This window comes from Scardinius erythrophthalmus (assembly GCF_964197995.2).
Source record: "Scardinius erythrophthalmus genome assembly, chromosome: 1".
NCBI classification, from domain to species: Eukaryota; Metazoa; Chordata; class Actinopteri; order Cypriniformes; family Leuciscidae; genus Scardinius; species Scardinius erythrophthalmus.
Window position 1 is genome coordinate 18,760,163 of NC_138221.1, and position 7,684 is coordinate 18,767,846.

General features: G+C 34.0%; 1 long non-coding RNA gene across 1 annotated transcript; it reads left to right on the forward strand.

The window, feature by feature from the left end:
- The first annotated feature begins 1,101 nt into the window (after nucleotides 1–1,101).
- LOC308699997 lies at nucleotides 1,102–7,473 on the forward strand. Its single transcript, XR_014031255.1, has 4 exons — nucleotides 1,102–1,167; nucleotides 1,263–1,306; nucleotides 2,413–2,477; nucleotides 6,929–7,473. It is a non-coding gene; the product is annotated as an uncharacterized lncRNA (long non-coding RNA).
- Nucleotides 7,474–7,684: the final 211 nt, after the last annotated feature.

Consider the following 7,684-nt stretch of genomic DNA (forward strand, 5'->3'; position numbering starts at 1 on the left):
CATTATTAGGCATAAGAGTGTTTCTAAAGGAAAGGTCAATATTTTGTTAAAGTGCAAAAGGATCATTATGGGTCACATGAATGTAACTCTAATGTTACCATGATACCAATCCATTAGTTTTTCATGTAGGTAGGTATACAGAATTGTATATGAATAGCCTATATGCAATGTTTGCTCTGTTTAATATATAATATGTTTGCTCTTTTAAACTGCTGTTTGGCAGAGCAGTGGTAAATATATGTTGTTATACATGGTATATATTATTTGTGTAATTTATTATTATTATTTATATGTTATTGTAAGTTTATTTTTTTTTTATCATGCACTGCAATGAAGACACCATTTAACCAATTGATTAAATATAACAGCCAGCTTACAAATACAACTAAATAAATAGCCGTGCACATTTTTTTCATATTCTTTCTTTTAAAACATGTAATCTTTTCCTGTAATTGCAATGTTACCACATTATTGGCTGTCTCTTCGAGTTGTTTTGAGCATGATTGGCTATTCAGACTGTCATCCAGGAATCTGGCCAATGGCAGCTATGCGCGCCTTTTACTGGTCAAGTTTGAAGTTTGAATATTCGTCTGTTAGAGTGAGAGTGTGTGTGTGTGCGCGCTGCTGCTGCTGCTCGGGAGGATCTTCAGTACTAGCCTCCTTCGGTTCTGTGGCTTTTACATTGTTTAAAACATGGATTATTTTGCATCGTACTGTTACATTTTTATTTTGAGCGAGTTGCGGGATGTAAATGGACAACGAATTTTAACAACGTAGCCTACGTGTAACGGACATATTGCAGCTGCGGAAGGTAAATAACTTTATTTTATATAAAAATACATTCTGCTACATCAAAATATAGTGTGTTAAATTGAGAAGCTAATTTTAAATGCGACTAGAGCAATATCGATATTATGTCAATGTTTCAGGCTGCATGTGTAACGTTAGGCTAAATATTGTCAGCTAAGTTAGTTTTTGATAAAAATAAATAAAAATAAACCTCAGCATAGTCTGAGCTTTACAATGAGTGAACTGAGAACATTGTGTCTTTATACAGAGAGGAACTCGAACCACACTATGAAAACTAGGCTTTTGAATGATCGCGGGATATCGGCCTAACGTTACCGTCAAAATGATGAGTCATCATCATAATATGTTTTTGAGCTGGTGAGTAAAAATTTGCAAGCTTTTTATGTCTCTTTTAGTAAGTAAATACAAATAGCTAATAATATTGCTGTATGTGTGTGTTTCCCATTATCCAGGAATTTTGGGAATAAATTATCCAGCCACATGATCTTCAGTTGCGGTGAGTATTGTCATAGTAAAATACACGTGAAATAGAGGCAGAACATGTAAACTCTGCTCAAAGGCACACTGGTCCAAACCCTCCAGTCAAAATTGTACCTGTCTTCTTGATATGAGTTTTTATGGGCCTAGCTGACCCAAACATAAATGTCCTTTCAAAATGAAATTATTTTCAAACCTGTATGACTTCTGTGAAACACAAGAATGTTGGGAATAAAACAACATTGGAACCCATTTTATGGAAACAAATGTTCCCAATGTTTCATGATAACAAAAGAAGAACATTCTACTTGCAACATTTTGAGCATATTTTGGGAATGTTGCTAAAGTTAAAGTTGTACAATGATCTCAATATAACATTGTCCCAATGTTTCATGATAACAAAAGAGGAACATTCTCTCTGTCACGTTAGGGAAATGTTTTGAGGATATCATTGAGAGATGAGATGTTGAATGTTCTTCATAAAACGTTCTTCTAATGTGACAAGTTAACACAATTAGAACATTTTACTTGCAACATTTTGAAAAAATAAAATAAAATAAACCTCAGCATAGGAGCTTTACAATGAGGGAACTGAGAACATTGTGTCTTTATACATAACTTAAATGTCCTTTCAAAATGAAATTATTTTCAAACCTGTATGACTTACTTCTCTGAAACACAAGAATGTTGGGAATTAAACAACATTGGAACCCATTATATGAAAAAAAAAAAAAAAAAAACAGTGAAGTCATTTCTCAAGATATCTTAATTAAGGTTATACAAAATAAATTCATACAGTTTTGGAACAACATGGAGTACCGGTAAATAACGATAGAGAGTCTATTTTTTGGATGAGCTGTTCTTTTTAGGACATGTTCCCAGGGTCCTTTGCTAAATTAACCATGGTTTTTATTATAGTAAAGTGTAGAAACAATATTTTTATGGTGGATTGATTACAATAATTTATTACCATTTAGTTAGTGTTGCAAAACCATGGTTAATGTTAGTAAGGGTTCTCCAGATTTATATAGCCTAACACTTAAGGAAAACATAAAAAATGGTCCTATGTCACCCAGATCAATAGTCTGTTAACACACATTAACACACTTTTTACATTTTCTTAAGATCAAGCATTGGACCAATGTTTACGGAGCAGAACAGGCACCAACAGAGAAACAAGTCCATCACTAGTAAGTATCCACTGCATTTTATAAAACCGTAGTCAATTTTAAACGCACAATGCACTCCAAAATAAAAATGATCTATTTTTTTTTCCCTCGTGCCAGATTTATATCTGTCCCAGATTTATATCTGACTTTCTTTCCACAGAGATTTTTAGAAAAATTATCATTAAAGAGAATCATATAAAGAGAAATGTGGGAGGAGCTTGAATTTATTGCCTAGCCCTGTTTGTTTGAACCGCGAGAGCCGTCAAAGCTTATGCTACTCCTATGTCATGCACCGACAAGAGCCTTTTATAGTCAACACGTCGGACGCAAGCAACTTGCAGTTTTGCCCCCACCAACAACGCATAGTATTGCATACAACGGTGCGTCGCGGATCAAAAACTGGGACGACACATTTTTCTACTCATAGACGCATATGGCGGCCGAAGTGTAGCGATGCGTAGCCTTGCAGGCGCATATGCGTATCGATGCGTTGACTAACTCTTTGGGCGTAATTTGACTTGCATATGGCTGTCTGCTGGAAGCTAGTTATTTAAGTCGATAAAATTATAAATATGGTAGGGCTGGGGGAATTAACACGTTAATCTTCGCGATTAATTTGAGATGCTTAACGAGTTTATAAAAAAAATGCAATTAACGCAGCACTTTTTTTGCCTCATTTTAATGACTTCCTGTTGCGGAAAAGGCTGCAAAATATGCCGTCCCGCCCCTCCGTGTTTGGCGATCAGGTTTTATTCTCGCGCAGCTTTCATGACCGGGTCTTTTCCGCTCCGCGCTCTCCATTCCGTGTGTGTGTGTCGGCGCACTGACACACACACACAACACTGAGCAAACATTGAGCTCTTTGCTCAATGTTCTGCTCCGTGTTTGCGCTGCGCGTTCTGCTCTGTCGTTAACGGCCCAAACGCTCCAATCATGTACCGATCATGCACTGGAAAAGCAAAGTCAAATAACGTGAAATTTCTCAGTAGTAGACTTCTGTGAAATAGCCCTACTGAGCTGGTATAGTCATGCTGACAACAATGGTAAAATTACCTGCTCTGATCACATGCTCTTGTAATAATAGCTTTGTAGGACTATGTTTTATTTTGATAATTAGAAAAAAAAAAATTATAATAATAAATTGTTAAATTTATTATGTTGATTGATTATTGAAAATAATAATATATTGATATATTGATGTTTAATATTATTTTAATACAGGGCTATTTTCTGTTCATTTTTTTCCTTTTTGTTGTTTAACCCCTTAACGCCTACTGTCGCGAATTTGCAACAAACCCCTTCCATTCAGACTGCAGGCGAGATAGCGTGTGTTTTCCCCCAATGCCTGTTTGTGCACATTTGATACATACCTAGGAACATTTTGCACGCACTGGTTTATCGTAGGAGCGGTCGGAGTGGGAACTACATCCGGTTCACCGAAGCTAATATTTTGTTTTGCAAAATCCGCATATCAAGTGCGCAAATGTGGAGAAATTTCCCAAAATGAGTTAAGTTGTGCTAAGATAAAAATATGTACCAGCTTATTGATTGCTTCTATAGCTATGTTATTCATATAGACTTCATGTGACGAATATTTTTTACGTACTTTGTAGATTTCTGTTTGTAGCAAATTTGCGACATTGGGCCATAACGGCTGGATTGGGCTAATGGCTACATATTATAATAATGCTGTATTTAGATGGTTTCAGCCCCAAATTTTTTTTTTTTTTTTTTTTTCACAAAAAATAGCATGTTAGGATATAACACTATAAGAATATATAATGTATGCACTGGAGAAACAAGGAAAGAGTTAAACAGAGTGTAACATGGAATGTATAAAAACTACTGTCAATGTTAGGGAGTAGGAGAGTGTTTTGTTTCTTGCTGTTGTCAAGATTCATTAATTTGTCAAAGTTTATAAGTATAAAGTTTATAAGTTCTAACAACTTTGTGCCATGAATAAAATCTACATTCCTGAGATGGGAAAATGTGTTTTATTAATTTTTCCATTTTGTAAAAAAATACCCTAAATGCCCACTGTCGCAAATTTGCAACATACCAAAATTACCCTAAATGCCTGTTGTCGCAAATTTGCAACATACCAAAATTTCTATTTATTTGTTGTGCAAAAGTGAAATTGATAATCTCAACATTATTTACCATCTACCTAAAGTCAAAAACACACAGAATTTTTTTTTTTATATACAGCTTTATAAATTCAGGCGTTAAGGGGTTAATTAGGTTATTCTAAGTTTAAATATTGATGATTACAAGCTTGGGGGAAATGCAATTAATTGCATTTAATTACAGCAAATTGTGTAAATAATCAGTTACTTTTTTTAATCGATTCCCAGCCCTAAAATATAAAATATGGATATGTTTCTTACACAAACGCATCACTTCGCTTCACCTTTCGCCTTTATTAACCTGCCAGAGCCGTGTGGAGTACTTTTATCATGGATGGATGCATTTTTATGGACTTGTCAAAAAAATCCCACAGGGAGCTACAGAATAAGAAATCTTTGAAGTCCACTTTTTTACTGTCTGTTTCCATCAGTAAAATTACAGTTGTTTTTTTTTCTCTCAGAATTGTGAGGCAAGAACACACAATTGAAAGAAAATATCAGAATTGTGATCTTTTTTACTCCCCTCAGAATTCACCATTCGAGGGAGTTTGATTGACAGGTATTTTTTACATTTTTATTTTACCAAAAATATTTTTTTCTAAAAAAATTACACAAATTAAACGTTGAGACTTTGTTTCAACTTTCATATCAAAAGTAACCTGCTCTGTCTTGTCTCTGCGTTTAAACGTTTCAGCGTTTTTTCTGTGATCCGCAATGTATTTTTCATTGCGTGACAACATGATGTGTGGCGTGAGAGCGCCATGGCTTGTTGGACATAGCAACAGTAACTAAAGGGGGCGGGTCTTTGCAAATTGCATTAACCATGGCTGCCTGTTAATTATCACTGGACTACTTCGCTCTCGCATCTCCCAAAAGTATTTTTTTTTTTGTTTTCTTGATTCCATTTGAATGGTTTAATTAAATTGCTATAACCAATTATTTAAAATGTAATGATTTAAGCAAAACGTTCTTCAAAGGTTAAACCAAACTTTTATTTGACGGATTGCCGTGTAGACCTTTGAGTTTCTCTGTGTTTTATGATATGATGATAGTTTTTCTCAAATGAAGCTAAAATGCTGCTGAAGTGACTCTCAGAGCAGCTGTATTGATGAAGTGCATTAATGTTCTCATATAGAAACGACAGCAAAAAAAAATAAGCCAGAATTGCTTTTTTTTCTCAGGTTTTACTAATTTATCCTGTGATTCTGACTTTCAAACGGCCAATTGCGAGTTTATATCTCGCACTTCTGAGAAAAAAAAGTTTGAATTGTGATTCGCAATTACCTTTTTTAAAAATTGTATTCCATGGCGGAAACAAGCTTTCATATGCACAGACAGTAGCTCACATTTAACATGCAGATTGTGCGCACACAGAAACCTACTAGAGCACAAAAAGTTAGTGTCAACACTGTCCTGTGATTTCTCAATAAGAAACAGAAGTTATAGCATATTTTTCTTTCTGCTTTTGAAGTAACTAAAACTTACAGCTTAGCTAATAGCAAAGAGACGATTCACAGGTATGATTAAATCACACTAGAAATTGTTCTATCTCAAATGCAGTACTACTTTATCTGTATCTGATTTAAAACAAGCAGAAATCTGTAAGAAGTGTAACAATCCATAGACAATATAACTGATGAAAATGAGCTGTTACATCAGAGCAAAAGCATCGTGGGCAGTGCTGTGACATGCTGCAGCTGTGCTCAAGGCTACCTGAGTTCGAGGTTCACACTTCTCAAGCCAAGTTTGTAGTTTGTTAAAATAATTTAGCCTCTAGTTGTGTTATTAAAGGGATACTCCACTTTTTTTGGAAATAGGCTCATTTTACAACTCCCCCAGAGTTAAACAGTTGAGTTTTACCGTTTTCGAATCCATTCAGCCGAGTTTCTGATATTTGGAAGAATATCAGTAACCAGACAGTTTCTGGTCTCATTGACTTCCATAGTAGGAAAAAATATATACTATGGAAGTCAATGAGACCAGAAACTGTCTGGTTACTGATATTCTTCCAAATATCAGAAACTCGGCTGAATGGATTCGAAAACGGTAAAACTCAACTGTTTAACTCTGGGGGAGTTATAAAATGAGCCTATTTCCAAAAAAAGTGGAGTATCCCTTTAACATGTATATAATGGATTAAGTATATGTTTTAAATTACAGAAACAAAATAGATACTCATAAGGTATCATATTTATACTTTTAAATAAACTAATCTAATTAATTTCTGATTAATAATTAGGCTGGCTAATTTTGAAAGTTTTCAAAGTCAATATTGCTTGTGATCTTAATATGTAATATGTATTTGTATTATTTTTGTTTACACTGTTGCATGATCTTCTTTTATAGGCTATGAGGAAAAACTCTACCATGCACACAGAGAATGGAGCTCAATTCTGCTAACTGGGATAGCAGCTGAAAAAGAAGAAGAGAAGAACAGTAGAACACCTATTAATGCAGATGACTTTATTCTTTTTCTGCAAGAACCAAGACAACCAAAGACTGATGATGAGCGCTCTGAGCAAACAGCAGTCAAGACGTGTGATTGCACATTGGACTTTACTGAGTTCTTCATTTAATGTTGGGCATCTACTGTACGCAGAACTTCTAATAATTTATGTGAATGCCATTCATAAACCTGTTAGATTTTTGTTTTATTTTAGAGATTAATAAAATTGTATGTTTTAACAATGTTATAGCTAAGCATTTTTTATGTTTAAGAGAACATTTTGGGAACAAAAATAAAACTTCCCACTAAAAAATTTATAAGAATGTTAAGTAGTATTTTTAAGAGTATTTTTAGAGAATGTTATCCTAACTTTTAGAAGAACGTTCTAAAAATTAAAATAAAACTTCCTGCTAAAAACTTTATAAGAATAAAGGGATAATGTTCTAAAAATGTTATGATTAAACATTTATAGAAGGTCATCATCACAAAACATTTTTAGAGTGTTCTTAGAGAATGTTATCCTACCTTTTAGGAGAAATAATGTTCTAACAATATTATTATTAAACATTTTTATAATGTTGTAAAAAAAAATGTTATCTGAACTTTTAAAAGAACATTCTGGGAACAAAAATAAAAACACCCCCTGAAAACTTTCT